The sequence below is a fragment of the Trachypithecus francoisi genome, unplaced genomic scaffold (genome assembly GCF_009764315.1).
Source record: "Trachypithecus francoisi isolate TF-2019V2 unplaced genomic scaffold, Tfra_2.0 Lachesis_group0, whole genome shotgun sequence".
NCBI lineage: Eukaryota > Metazoa > Chordata > Mammalia > Primates > Cercopithecidae > Trachypithecus > Trachypithecus francoisi.
This window is the reverse complement of record NW_022681453.1, coordinates 124,952,625-124,967,854: the sequence shown is the minus strand read 5'-3', so window position 1 is coordinate 124,967,854 and position 15,230 is coordinate 124,952,625. Positions and strand designations below refer to the sequence as shown.

The following is a 15,230-nucleotide window of genomic DNA, read 5'->3' as shown; positions in this document are numbered from 1 at the left end:
TAGAATATTATCCCAAATAATTACCATTGCATCATTCTGATGATATGAACATTTTCTAGAAAAACACAATATGATTCACATCATTTATCTTGATTTTCTACTGGATGAACGTTGCAGAAAATTTTGTTTGGCACTACAGTTTCTTCAAATGGAAAAAGAGACTATGAAAACTGCCCTTTCTCTTTCTTTTTTTTTTGAATGACAACAAGATATGTATTCTTTTGGCTGCATACTAATACCATGGGAGCATAGTATTCCATGCTGTATATGTGCCACATTCTCTTTATCCAGTCTATCATTGATGTGCAGTTAGCTTAATTCCATGTCTTTGCTATTGTGAATAGTGCTGCAACAAACATATGCATGCATGTGTCTTTATAATAGAATGATTCATATTCCTTTGGGTATGTAACCAGTCATGGGATTGTGGGGTCAAATGGTATTTTTGTACATGGATGGAGCTAGAGGTTATTATCCTTAGCAAACTAACACAGGAACAGAAAACCAAATACTGCATATTCTCACTTGGAAGTGGGAGCTACATGATGAGAACACATACAGAGGGGGAACAACACACACTGGGGCCTTTTGAGGGGTAAAGGTTGGGAGGAGGGAGAGGATCAGGAAAACTAACTAATGAATACTAGGCTTAATACCTGGGTGATGAAATAACCTGTACAATAAACCCCCATGACACAAGCTACCCATGTAGCAAATCTGCACTTGTACCCCTGAACTTAAAAGTGTAAAATAAAATAAGATAAAATTGCCCTTTCGATTCTAATTTCACAAACAAAACATTTTGCTATTATTCTTATCCGCTTCACAACCAATCTTCTCAGATCGGTTTGGAACAATGTAATATTTGTGACTGAAAACATTTAGGTTGTTGATAATACAAACACACACACACACCACAAAAACATGAAACATCATTTGCATCATTTGCACATAAGTATTTGTGCAACTACTAGAATGGAAATATTTGAATAAATAGCAAACAATTGATAGTTTTAAATAAAAACAAGTAAATGCTGATATAGAACACTGAAATGATGTTTGAGGCATATTTTCGTGTCCCTTTTAGCACAACATGACATGAAATAGTGGAACATTTCTAGATTTTGTAAAAATTATTTCAAACAGTGATACTAGAATGGCCAAACACAGCAATGTAAGAAATAATGTAACAAATGTCACTACAATTGCCCATCCCTATTGACGGAATTGGCTCAATTTATTTTCCTCCTCTAGGGCTCACTATGAATTGTGGAAGTTAAGATATATACCTTTAAGATGTATCATTCAATAACAAACAACAAGTCATTATTCACAGTTCAATTATATAATTACTGTCTTTACAATAACTGTGAAATGTATTTTATGGAGGTAGAAATCAGCATATAGAATTTTGCAGTATATTTATCACATCTGGGAGGAAAACCCTGGAATATTTCAGTTCTTTATTTTAAAAGATATCAATTCACAAGACAGCTATAAAAATAACCTTTAAGCATATGAATAGATGTTCAACCTCACCAAGGATATGAGAAAAGAGAAATGCAAATTAAAACAAAACTGAGATGCCAACTCTCACCTACCAGATCAGTAAAAATTAAAAAGAATAACAATGCTCTTGCTAGACTGTGGAAACACAGGCACCCTCATATATTGCTGGTGGGAAAGAAAATTGGTGTAAACCTTAGGGGATAAAATTTGACAATATCCAAATGATTACATATATATTCACATTATGACCCAATGATCCCACTTTTAGGATTTTTTCTGAAGTTGCACATCCAATGCTATGAAGATACATACATACACACACACACACACACACACACGATCATTCATTGTCATCAAAACATATTAGAAGCAATGTAAATGCCCACTTATAAGACAGCAGTTGAATAAACTATGGTAGATCTACACAATGGACAGTCTTTCCTTTAACAGAATAAGGAAGTTATTTGTTGAATAATGTGGAGCAATTTCTAGGATATTGTGAAGCACAGTGTTGCGTTAGGCAATTAATAATGTTTGTGGTAGGTTTAAGCTTCTTTAAAATGTATAATTTGTGGTGATTACTTTTCTCACTCTTAGTAAATATTATTTTTTAAAAACTAATTTCATCTTCATAATTATGTTCTCTTTTTCTTAATAAAAAGAAAAAAAAAGGTTCCCTGATTGGTATAAACTTCTGGCTACACAAAACCTACACTTTCTTCAGAACTGTGGACTATGGTATGTAAATACATTATGTACTGTCTTCTATTTGATTTTTCTAATAGGTTTTCCACCAAAATTACTCTAAAATATTTTTCTTTTTTTTCTTTTTTTTTTTTTTTTTTGAGACGGAGTCTTGCTCTGTCTCCTGGGCTGGGGTGCAGTGGCCGGATCTCAGCTCACTGCAAGCTCCGCCTCCCGGGTTTATGCCATTCTCCTGCCTCAGCCTCCGGAGTAGCTGGGACTACAGGCGCCCGCCACCTCGCCCGGCTAGTTTTTTGCATTTTTAGTAGAGACGAGGTTTCACCGTGTTAGCCAGGATGGTCTCGATCTCCTGACCTCGTGATCCGCCCATCTCGGCCTCCCAAAGTGCTGGGATTACAGGCTTGAGCCACCGCGCCCGGCCTCTAAAATATTTTTCTAAAGCAGCAGTTCTCAAACGTAGCTAAGCATCAGAATCAGCTGTGGACCTTTACAAAAACAGAGATTCCTGGGCAATACTTCTGTAAGTCTGGGATGCCGCCCAGAAATCACTGTCTTCCAAAAGCCCTGAAGTTGATTCTGAGCATCATCCACGTTTGAAATCTCTACTCAGAGTAGGTTTGCAAAATAGGGAGAGAATAAAGTTATTATTATCTGCATTTTTTAAGAAATTTGTGATTATAATCAATAATTTCTTTCTTTCTTAAACTCTTCATGATTTGGGCAAGAGCATCTCATTCTGAAACTGGAAGGACTTTAAGGAAAACTAAACCTTAGGGAAGAATTCTACTTGTCTCATGAAACACAGTCTAGTAGGATAACATCTGGACTTGGAGCCATTCCACAGAAATCAGTTCCTGACTCCGATGTAACCACGGCCTGCAACTCAGCAAGGTTGTTAATGTTGGTACCTGGTTTCTCTTCTGTAAAATGTATATAGTTTGGTCTTTTTTCACAGAATCGTGGGGACCAATAAAGATATACAATGTAAAATGTTCTTACAGACTGCTAAGTGGTATAGTTCTGGACATAACTCTCATTATGTATTTAAAGTCTAATTGTGTCTCCATTTACTATAATTTTTGAAGTTTTAATTCTATATTTAGGTGTTATTATTTTACATGTATTAACTATCTATCTATCTATCTATCTATCTATCTATCTATTCAGCCATCCCTGCCACTATTCTCTCTGTGAATTAACAGGAGACATAAACAACTTCAGTTATTTGGGAATATTATGGTCTTTTTTTTTTAAGTAAGTTAATTTTAAGTTCTGGAATACATGTGCAGGACATGCAGGGTGTTACATAGGTAACGTGTGCCATGGTGGTTTGCTGCGCCTATTAACCCACCATTTATGCATTAAGCCCCGCGTGCATCAACTATTTATCCTGAAACTCTCCCTTCCCCGGCCCCTCGGACAGGCCCCAGTGTATGTTGTTCCCCTCTTTGTGTCCAAGTGTTTTCGTTGTTTAGTTCCAACTTATAATTAAGAACATAGGGTGTTTAGTTTTCTGTTCCTCTGTTAGTTTGCTGAGGATAATGGCTCCCAGCTCCATACATGTCCCTGCAAAGGACATAATCTTGTTCCCTTTTATGGCTGCGTAATATTCCATGGTGTACATGTATCACGCTTTCTTTATCCAGTCTATTATTGATGAGCATTTGGGTCAACTCTATGTCTTTGCTATTATGAATAGTGCTTCAGTGAACATATGTATGCATGTATCTTTATAATGGAATGATTTATGTATATACCCAGTAATGGGATTGCTGGGTCAAATGGTACAGCATGATGCAAATCATAGAGGATTTGAAGTGGAGTCATACACAAAAATCTAAGACACTTTGGAAATCACTCTTCTGAGGAAGAACAGGAATTCCGTAATTCTTTAAAAGGCATACGAGAATTATATTCCATATGATCTAATATAAACATTTACATATGTTAAACATATATCTTTCATAAAATCTGGCAGAATCAAATACAGTTCACAAACAGTTATCATATAATTGCCTTATTTTCTGATACATACTGTGTGCTATCATTTCAGAAAACATACTAAGTAAAATTATGTTTATCCTAGATAAATACATCCTGTATATTTTCAAAAGAGTGATAGAAGTCATCACAATAATTTTAAAACTACATATGGTTGAGAAAAATGCCAAAAGGGGAGGAAATTAGTTTTGATTGGGGTAGTATGTTTCCTGAGTTGGAACAGAATCTTGAATTGCTGGTGGCATTCACACCTCTCCATTACTGCTGTTAGCAATTCTTTATCTACTTCTGAAGTCTATAAAAGCTTAGTGTATCAAAGTGATGCCAAATTTATATATAACTCCTAATACAATGTTATGAAAATGATTCATGAGTAAGCAATACACAGACTTCTATGATGAAGCATGGAGTCCACATCAGTCTATAGAAGACTGTTCTCAATCTTATTTTTAAGTATCTTAAAAGTAAAATCATGACTGTAGTACTTCTACACATTTTGAGCTGAGAGCATTATGTTAATTTACATATCATCCAACTAGATTCTATATTCTAGTTCTCTGGACAGGTGGCCTTTATACTTTTTAAATCGAGAACAGCTAGTATGTCTTGATTTAGTGCACATAACCCCTCTCTCCCACAAAAACACACAAACAGAAATACAATGCTTAAAATAATACATTTCCCAATTATTACAATTTTTACCTATTTTATTTTTTTCTATTCCATGTCTTTAAAAAATACTGGTCACCAAATTAGATTGATTTAATGTCCCACCAATGTGCATCTGAAAAAATTGCCTTATCAGTGATTTCAAAAATAATTTGGAGTCCTTGGCTTTGGCAGTATGTGTACTCAAATTGGAATGATATAAAGAAAGTTAGCATGGCACCTGTGCAAGAATGATATGCAAATTTGTGAAGTATTTCATAGTTTAAAAATGACTTGGGGAAGAGTAATCACTAGATAAATGGATAAATCACATGTGATCCATACATACAATGAAATATCATTCAGCCTTTAAAATAAAGGAAATTCTGACACATGCTACAACATGGATGAACCTTGAATTCATGACGTTCAGTGAAATAAGCCAGTCACAAAAAGACAAATAATGTATGCTTCCACTTATATGAGGAACCAAGCATAGCTAAATTCATAGAAATGGAAAATAAAATAGTGGTCGTCAGTGGCTGGGGAGAGAGGTAAATGGAGAGTTATTGTGCAATGTAAATAGAGGTTCTGTTTTGCAAGGTAAGTGTTCTGGAAATGGATGGTAGTGATTGCACAGCAATGAGAATTTACTTAACATTGACTGCACACTTAAAAATGGTTAAGATGGCAAATTTTATGCTAAGTTATTTTACCATGATTACAGAGAATTTTTTAAATCACTTAGGGAAATACAAATTTTAGTTATGCACTTCAGATTTACTGAATCAGGAATGGGGACCTTAAATCTGGGATTATTTAAAAGTCTTGCAGGTAATCAAAACCACAATGAGATACCATCTCACACCAGTTAGAATGGCAATCATTCAAAAGTCAGGAAACAACAGGTGTTGGAGAGGATGTGGAGAAACAGGAACACTTTTACACTGTTGGTGGGATTGTAAACTAGTTCAACCATTATGGAAAACAGTATGGCAATTCCTCAAGGATCTAGAACTAGATGTACCATATGACCCAGCCTCCTACTACTGGGTATATACCCAAGGAGTATAAATTATTCTACTACACAGACACATGCACACGTATGTTTATTGCGGCACTATTCACAATAGCAAAGTCTTGGAATCAACCCAAATGTCTCTGTGACAGACTGGATTAAGAAAATGTGGCACATATACACCATGGAATACTATGCAGCCATAAAAAAGGATGAGTTTGTGTCCTTTGTAGGGATATGATGCAGCTGGAAACCATCATTCTTAGTAAACTATCACAAGAAGAGAAACCAAACACCGCATGTTCTCACTCATAGGTGGAACTGAACAATGAGATCACTTGGACTCGGGAAGGGGAACATCACACACTGGGGCCTATCATGGGGAGGGGGGAGGGGGGAGGGATTGCATTGGGGAGTTATACATGATATAATGATGAATTGATGGGTGCTGACGAGTAGATGGGTGCAGCACACCAACATGGCACAAGTATACATATGTAACAAACCTGCATGTTATGCACATGTACCCTAGAACTTAAAGTATAATTAAAAAAAAAAAAAAAAAGTCTTGCAGGTAAATCTGATTCAAAGTGACTTAAGAACCACTGCTTTAAAATACAACTATGACTTTTCCTCCCAGCACCTAAATTCTTTTGCTACTTTGAAAGGAACAAAATTGTGAGACAAGAACTCACAGAAGCCTAGCCTAATCCTTAATCAGGATTTAAAAGAAAACAAAAATAGGCTAAGAATTTTTCAAGAGGGAAACTAGTCATACAATACATGTTTATGATATGGATATTGACTACAGAGAAAGAAACATTTCCAGATAGACACAAGATAATATTAAAACACATAAGGTCTAACACTGGTTCTCATACTTTTTTGTAGTCATATTCAGGGTCTTCTCTCAATTGAAAAAAAAGAGCTACCTTATTTTGCCTTTTATATGCTAAGATCTTTGCAAATATTACTTCATCTAACATGGAAATGTCCCACTGAGGATTAATGTTTCTATTTTATTCATAAGGAAACTGAGGCTTATAAATGTCAATTCCTTGCCCAATGTCACGTAGCTCATATGTGGTGAAAACTACATCTACCTGACTCCAAAACCATTAGTCTTTCCAATGCTACCTTGCCTCTCTGAATGATTTCATTCCATTCTTACACAGCACACTGGAGTATACCTCATTATTGTCATTTTAAAAATAAGAAAATAATCTCAGGGAGATGACTTTATGAAGGTCACAGTAAGCCTTCCACATTTTGATTTGATTTTCATCCATAAAATAGAGCTATTTCACCTCTGAGAAATATATTGAAGAAACCAAATAAAATTGGATGCCATAAAAATAATGCGAGAAGGAGTAAAATCTTGATTAATAGAAAGTACCAAGCAGCTATGGTTAATTGAAGGTTAACTAGAGGCTTCTTTTTGTTTTAATCTTTAATGCTGAAAATCCTTTCAAAATAGATTGAGCCACATCCTGGTTTATGTAAGTTTACTGTGATGAACACAATTAAATCTTTCTTTGAGAGTTTTTTTTTTTTCTAACTTCTTTATATCCTCGTTGATGTAGATTATACAGGAAATTAATTTGAATTTTTATGGAGGCCAGGAAAAAACTTAAATGCAATTATTTTGACCAAATCTTTAATAGGAGTTTGTATGGTCTCTTTCATTAAAATAATGCACCAAAAATAGTTCCAGGTCTGCTTTTATGACATGAATTCAAAGAGGCTGGATTGCAGAAGGTACAGATCAATATTTTATGCCCATCCTTCTCCAAATGGGATTTTAGGCTGGAGAACTATTAGTATTTTTTGCTTTTAGTATTCACTTACATCAAGGAAGAAGATGTATTTATGACTTATATAGATTGTTCAAAAGTAATAAAGTCCCTAAACTTCCTCATTTATTAGGGAAATATGAAAAGTGCAGGTTCCTCAGAGGATCCAGTGAAATCCCCACTCTAAAGAGCTGACCTCAACCTACCTTTGCCCAGACTGTTACCTGCAAGCCTTCCTTTTATCCACCACGCATTACCTTCACTATTTTCAAAGACAGACATTTGCTGAAACAAAGAGATGAATAATTTGAAATGAGCATAAATCAAGGCATAATTTAAGGAATACATGCTAGAGGTGGCTACTGCAAGTGCTTTAAGTATCTTTACTGGCCAGTCAACACCATAGCCTTTGTAGGTTAACAAAATATTAGAAATAGATTTCCATTGTTGAAATTAGTGATTAGTGATTTTTTCAAATAAGGGCAAAAACTATGTTAGAGGCATTTAGTCTGTTGTAAGACTATAGTTTAAGAATCTAACTAGCCTTTCAAAATTTAGCTGTAAGATTTGCACCCTAGATTTGATTTCTATAGAGACCTCTGTCCAGACATTAGATTGGGGGATGGTTGGCCACCCAAGTCTAACTAGAACATCAGCTGAGTCCTACTGCTATAATCGTATTGCACTTGCTACATTTGCTTTCAGGGGAATCTACCATCCTTGGTACAGTCTTAGCACACACACACACAAAAGTTAAAGCCAAGAATTGGTAGAGCTTACCAATAAAGCCAAGAATTGGTAGAGCTTATGTTGTGTATACTTGCTATTAAATGTCTATATCTGAAGAAGAATTTTATTTTCAGTTACTTAGAAAGATGGTATAAGAGCAGGTAAAAACTATTGGCTCTTAATTTCTACTCAAAGGAGGCTAATATTTTTACATCTAATTTTTTTAGGTCAGTTCACAACAGTAGATATCAAAATAGAGCTTTCATGGTCATTCCTAAAGGTTAGATGATCAATAAAAATCCCTTCCATTCTACAGACACAAACCTCTCCATATGAGCTCACATTTAGAACATTCCTAGAGAAGTAATAACTTATCTGGAACATTTTGATAGTTAGAAATGACTTGCCAAGGAGAATTTGCTTGCTCCCATAGTCTTGGATTGATGATCCCTTTAGAGAATTGATTTGCTGTAACTCAGGCAGAATGTATGTGAAACACAGAAGCTGTGATGATAACCCAAGCCCAGTATTTCACATGGCAGCTCTTGTAAGAAGAAAGTCCACCCGGCCAGGTGCGGTGGCTCAAGCCTGTAATCCCAGCACTTTGGGAGGCCGAGGTGGGCGAATCACGAGGTCAGGAGATCGAGACCATCCTGGTTAACAAGGTGAAACCCCGTCTCTACTAAAAATACAAAAAAAAAAAAAAAAAAAAAAAAAACTAGCTGGGCGAGGTGGCGGGTGCCTGGAGTCCCAGCTACTCGGAGGCTGAGGCAGGAGAATGGCGTAAACCCAGGAGGCGGAGCTTGCAGTGAGCCGAGATCGCGCCACTGCACTCCAGCCTGGGTGACAGAGCAAGACTCCTTCTCAAAAAAAAAAAAAGAAAGTCCACCCAATGAGGCAGTGATAGAGCATGTCTCCCTAAAGACAAGCTGAAGAGCTTCCCCAGGCAGGGTGAAAAGAGACCTGAAGTTCTGGTGTATAAAACCCTTTTAGATAAGGAAATAAGTCTGACCTCATTTTGTCTCTTGACATTGCTCTCAGTCTCCCTGGCTGCCCTTTCAATATTTCTTCTTTCAGACTAAGTTTAACATTTACATGAATCTCTCATTTATAAGATTAAAAAATTGTGGATGAGATGCCAAATAATCTAGTAGAGATTCACAACAAGGCAACAAGTTCAAATAGGTTTGGCAGACATAGGATTCTCATTCCCAACACATTGTCTGGGAAACCAAGTGCCCTCCATGTCTAGTTGCAAAGAGTTAACAAATTCATGTAAAACTTAAAGCTTATCTTTTCCAGGAGAAAATCCAGCTCCATGTGTGAGTGTTATTCATGTTATTAAGAGGGCTAAATGTCACTTATATTTATTACCACATTTGTGGAGTTGAATATAAGATACCTTATTCTGCAAAACTGTCAAATTTTGTGGTTGAAGACATATTTTACCAAATCACCCCTTTCTCTAACACACGTGAAAGTGATGACAGAGAGAGAGAGGTTGCCTAACCTAATGGCAATTTCCCAAATTATTCTGCATCATGTAAGTGAGGCTGAGTCAACACCTACCTTTCCTGTTGTCTTCCACCTGTTCTTCTTTGGCACTTGCCCTATTTGTAATTTTACTGATATGCTAGCTACCTACTACATTGTCCAAAATAGAAAGAAAATATTTTATATTTACATTTTAAATAAAATAGATTTAAGTAAGTAAAACTCAGTGTCTTTACAAGTTTATAGTTCTGGCTATATGAGGCACAGAGCCTTCCTCTACATTTTCCACTCACCATCTGGGCAGTCTTTCTTCTGGCAAGACTTTAAAAATGAAGGGGAGCAAAAGCTTTACGGGAGGAGTTGGGGGGGTAATTGGGCTAGAGAAACAGTGAAAACATGGTTTCAGAAGTTTGTTAAGCACCTGCCAAAGTACTGGCATTCACTTCAAGATTACTTTTCTTTAAAGATGTTGAAAGATGCAAAATATTGCTCTTTTCCTAAAAAAGGAAAGCCATATAATCTACAAAATGTTGACTTTTCTTGGGTCCATCAGAAAACTGAGATCGCAAGGTATCTTAAGTCCATTAGGACTGTTATAACAAAATACCATAGATTAGACAGCTTATAAAACAAGCATTTATTGTTCACAGGTCGGGAGGCAGATAAGTCCAAGACCAAGGTGCTGGCAGATCCAGTCTACAGTGAGAATACTTTTCCCGGTTTGCATATGGCCCTCATTTCATTGTATCCTCATGTGGTGGAGAATAGAGGAAGACCAAGGTGTCATGTCTCTTCATGTAAGGGCACTAATCCTACTCATGAGGACTACACCCTCATTACCTAATCACCTCCCAAAGTACTTACCTCTGATACCATCATGTTGAGGGTTAGGATTTCAAAGTATGAAATTTTGGGAGATGCCAACACTCAATTCATGATATAAGACAATCAAATAAATGCAATTCCAAAGAAGGGCAAGCCTTAAAAAAACAAAACAAAACAAAAAGCAGATACACAAACTTACTCACCTACATCAGAGCAACAACATAAAGCAGATAAAAACAACTTAGCAAAAGCTTAATAAATTCCTCAATACCAAGTGTGATCAAGCATGTAAGTTTAGAAGAGCTGGTAGAATCAGATGTAGGGAAGCCAACACTCACACTGTCTATTCCACAGACTTCTATCAGATGCTTACAAGAAAGACTGGAGGATGAGCAGGTTACAGGGCAGGGTACCCCTTAGTGGCACAGGCATAAAGGAGATGATTGGCAGTTACTAGTGACCAGGCCAGAGCTGTGCCTACTTCCCTGAACTGTTCTTTCCTACAAAACAAAAGCCTTACTATTCTAGAGAAGGGCAATGAATTCTCTCACTCTCAGCTAATAGGTAAAGATGCATTGCTTCTGGTATAGGAGTAGAATAAAACCAACATTTTATTGGGAAAGGAGTAGAAAAGCTTATCATCCTTAGGATACAGCCTCCATTCTTGCTGAGATGGAAGTAAAAGAAAAAGTCCTTCCAGTTGGGTGCCATACACTGAATGTTTGTATCTCCTCAAAATTCGTATGTTGAAACTTAATCTTCAGCATGATGGTGCCTTTGGGAGATAATCAGATCATGAGCTTAAAGCACTCAGAAATGGAATTAGTGTCCTCATAATGAAACCCCAGAGAGATCACTCAACCCTTCTACAATGTGGGGATGCAGAAAGGAGATGACCTTCTAGGAACTAGGAAGAGGACCCTCCCCAGACACTGAATCTGATGCCACCTTGATTTTGTACTTCCCAGCCTCCAGAACTGTGAGAAATAAATTGTTGTTTGTAAGTCACCCAGTCTATAGCATTCTGTTATAGCTCCCCAAACGGACTAAGACACTGGGGAAAGGCAAGAAATTGTCTTGAACCTAGCATCCTACACTCATAACACAAAGAGATCTGTCATTACTGGAAGAAGAACAGGAAACTCCTGCCTAAGACCACCAAAAAATATAAAGCAGTGTTTGGCTGGGATGAAAAAGAAGAACAGGGATGTAGAGAAATCCCCACCCCTGAGGCTCAGGCACACAAATCCTGCCTAAAACTGACCAGGAAAGTAAAACAAAACAAAAATGCCATCATTTCATTACAAACCTAGCACTGACTAACATGCAACAGTGTCAAGAGCTAGGAGAGAAACTCCCTGTGTGGCACAGCCATGCAGGGTCGTTCTACCAAAACTGGAGAGTACAACTCAAGCCCTGAGAAAGATCCTCCAGGACCCCAGGCACCACACTAAGCACAAGCTAATGGAAACCAGATGCTGGAAGATTTAAAGCCAGTGCTACATTAGGACAACATTACCAAGGAAAATAATCCAAGCCTAGATCAACAACTAACTATATTAAATCCACTCACCACGCTAAGAACTTCACCAAAGAAGACGCACATCCTTTTCCAACTTAAATACTATTAACCTCAGACCCTATAATTCCTTTTCACACAATGGAATCATTCAATTGAAACTGCAAGGCACACAAATGAAACCCAAAAAAAGCTATCAATTGTTAATAGTAAAAGCAATCCACAAAACCAAAGAAATGACCCAGATTTTAAAGCAATCAGATGAATAAAATAGCCATTATTAGTATGTTGAGGAATCTAGTAGGAAAGACAGATTATATATAGGAACAAATAGTAATTACAACAGACAGAAACTACCTTTAAAAAATCAAGTATAGGCCAGGTAGTGGCGTAATTCCAGCATTTTGGGAGGCCAAAGTGGAAAGATTGCTTGAAACCAGGAGTTTGAGACCAGCTGGACAAGATAGTGAGACCTTGTTTCTACAAAAAATTAAAATAATTGGCCAGTCATACTGGCATGCACCTGTAGTCCGAGCTACTCAGGAGACTAAGGTGGGAAGATTGCTTGAGTTCAGGAGTTTGAGGCTACAGTGAGCTATGATTGTGCCACTGCACCCCAGCCTGGGAGGCAGTACATTCTTGCACTGCTATAAAGAAAAGAGGCTTGGCAGGGCGCGGTGGCTCACGCTTGTAATCCCAGCACTTTGGGAGGCTGAGGCGGGCAGATCACGAGGTCAGGAGATCAAGACCATCCTGGCTAACACGGTGAAACCCTGTCTCTACTAAAAATACAAAAAAATTAGCCAGGCATGGTGGCAGGTGCCTGTAGTCCGAGCTACTTGGGAGGTTGAGGCAGGAGAATGGCGTGAACCCGGGAGGCGGAGCTTGCAGTGAGCCGAGATGGTTCCACTGCACTCCAGCCTGGGTGACAGAGTGAGACTCCGTCTCAAAAAAAAAAAAGAAAGAAAGAGAAAAAGAGGCTTAATTGGCTTACAATTCTGCAGGCTATATAGACTTCTGCTTCTGAGGAGGCCTCAGGAAAGTTATAATCATGGCAGAAGGGGAAGGAGTTGCTTTTTTTTTTTTTTTTAAGGAGTTTTGCTCTTTCGCCCAGACTGGAGGGCAGTGGTGCGATCTTGGCTCACAGCAACCTCCACCTCCCGGGTTCAAGTAATTCTCCTGCCTCAACCTCCCAAGTAGCTGGGATTACAGGCGCCCACTACCACACATGGCTAATTTGTGTATTTTTAGTAGAGACAGAGTTTTGCCACGTTGGCCAGGCTGGTCTCAAACACCAGACCTCAGGCAATCCACCTGCCTCAGCCTACCAAAGTGCTGGGATTACAGGCGTGAGCCACCCTGCCCCACCAAGAGACACATCTTACATGACAGAAGCAGGAGTAAGAGAGTGAAGGGGGAGGTGCTTTACACTTTTAAACAACCAGATCTCCTGAGAACTCACTCACCATCATGAGAACAGCAAGGAGGAAATCAGCGCACATGATCCAATCACTTTCCTGCAGGCTCCTTCTCCAAAACTGGGGATTACAATTTGACGTGAGATTTGGGTGGGGACACAAATCCAAACTACATCACACAGTGAGACCTAGTATTTTTTTTAAGTCAAATACACATGCTAGTAAAAAGAGAAAATGCTATCAAAGATGAAGATTTCCTTTACTGAGCTTACCAGCAGACCATATACTACTGAAAAACCAATCAGTTAGTTAGAACATAGGTAAATAAAAATTGCCCAAAATGAAACAGAAAAGAAAGAAAACAAACAAAGAAAAACAAGAACAGAGCACCCAAAAGCTGTGAGATAGTATCAATTGGCCCAAGGTATGTGTGATTGGGGTCCCAATAGAAGAAAGACAGAACGAGGTAAAAGACATATTTCAAAAGGTAAAGACTGAGAACTCTTCAAATTAAATGAACAAAGCAAATCATAGGTCCAAGAAGCTCAGAGGATACACACACCTAGATATTATATCAAAAATGCTTAAAATTAAAGAAAAATATCTTGAAGGCAAACAGAGGAAAGAGAAGCATTACATGCAAAGAAACAAAGATAGGAATGCAGCAAACCAGAAGACAAGACAGAAGAGTGACATCTTTAAAGTGTTTTAAGAAAAAATTGTCAACCCAGAACTGTATACCCAATAAAACTACCTTTCAAAATGAAGACAAAACAAATATTCTTCTTACATACCAAAATGAAGACAAAACAAGGATTCTTCTTACACACCAACAAACACAGAGAGGAATCTTTGCCAGCCAGCCTGTTGCTAGAAGAAGCATTTCTAAGCAAAGGTAGAAACTTTGATACTAAATAAAAACTTAGATTTCCAAAGTAAAGAGAATCATTAAAAACAGTAAAAATGAACACAAATATAAGATATTTTTCTTTCAAAATTCACTTTAGAGGATAGTTGATTGCTTAAGGCAAAAAGTGAAACAACATATTGTACCATGTGTAGAAGTAAAATATGCTAACAGTAATTCATAGGATCAAAGAGAAGAACTAGAATTTGATTATGGTAAAGTTCTTACATTAAATAATGTGATGTTATTTGAATGTAGAGAATGATAACATAAAATGTATAATATAAACCTTAGAGCAATCGTGAAAAATACATGTAACTATTAAGCCTTCTTATAAATGAAGGTAAGATGGAATTAAAATAATCCAAAAGAAGACAAAGAAAGGAAGAACAAAGAATGGACGAGACCAGCAGAAAACAATTATCAAAGTGGTAGATTTGAATCCAACTGCATACATAATTATGTCAAATAAAATATTCCAAAAATCACATTTAAAAAGCAGATATCATCAGACTGAATACAAAAGTATACTCAGCTACTTGCTCTACAGAAGTTATCTTTAATATGAATGCATATATAGGTTAAAAGTGAAGGTTTAAAAGTAATTTCATAAAAATATCAATAAAAATAATACTAGAGTGGCTATATTAATACTAAAAAAGTA

The 15,230-nt window shown here is 37.1% G+C and overlaps 1 non-coding gene across 1 annotated transcript; it reads left to right on the top strand.

Moving 5' to 3' along the window:
• Nucleotides 1-5,041: 5,041 nt before the first annotated feature.
• Nucleotides 5,042-5,149, top strand: LOC117084619. The gene has a single exon (XR_004437546.1). It is a non-coding gene; the product is annotated as a U6 spliceosomal RNA (small nuclear RNA).
• The last annotated feature ends 10,081 nt before the right edge of the window (nucleotides 5,150-15,230 follow it).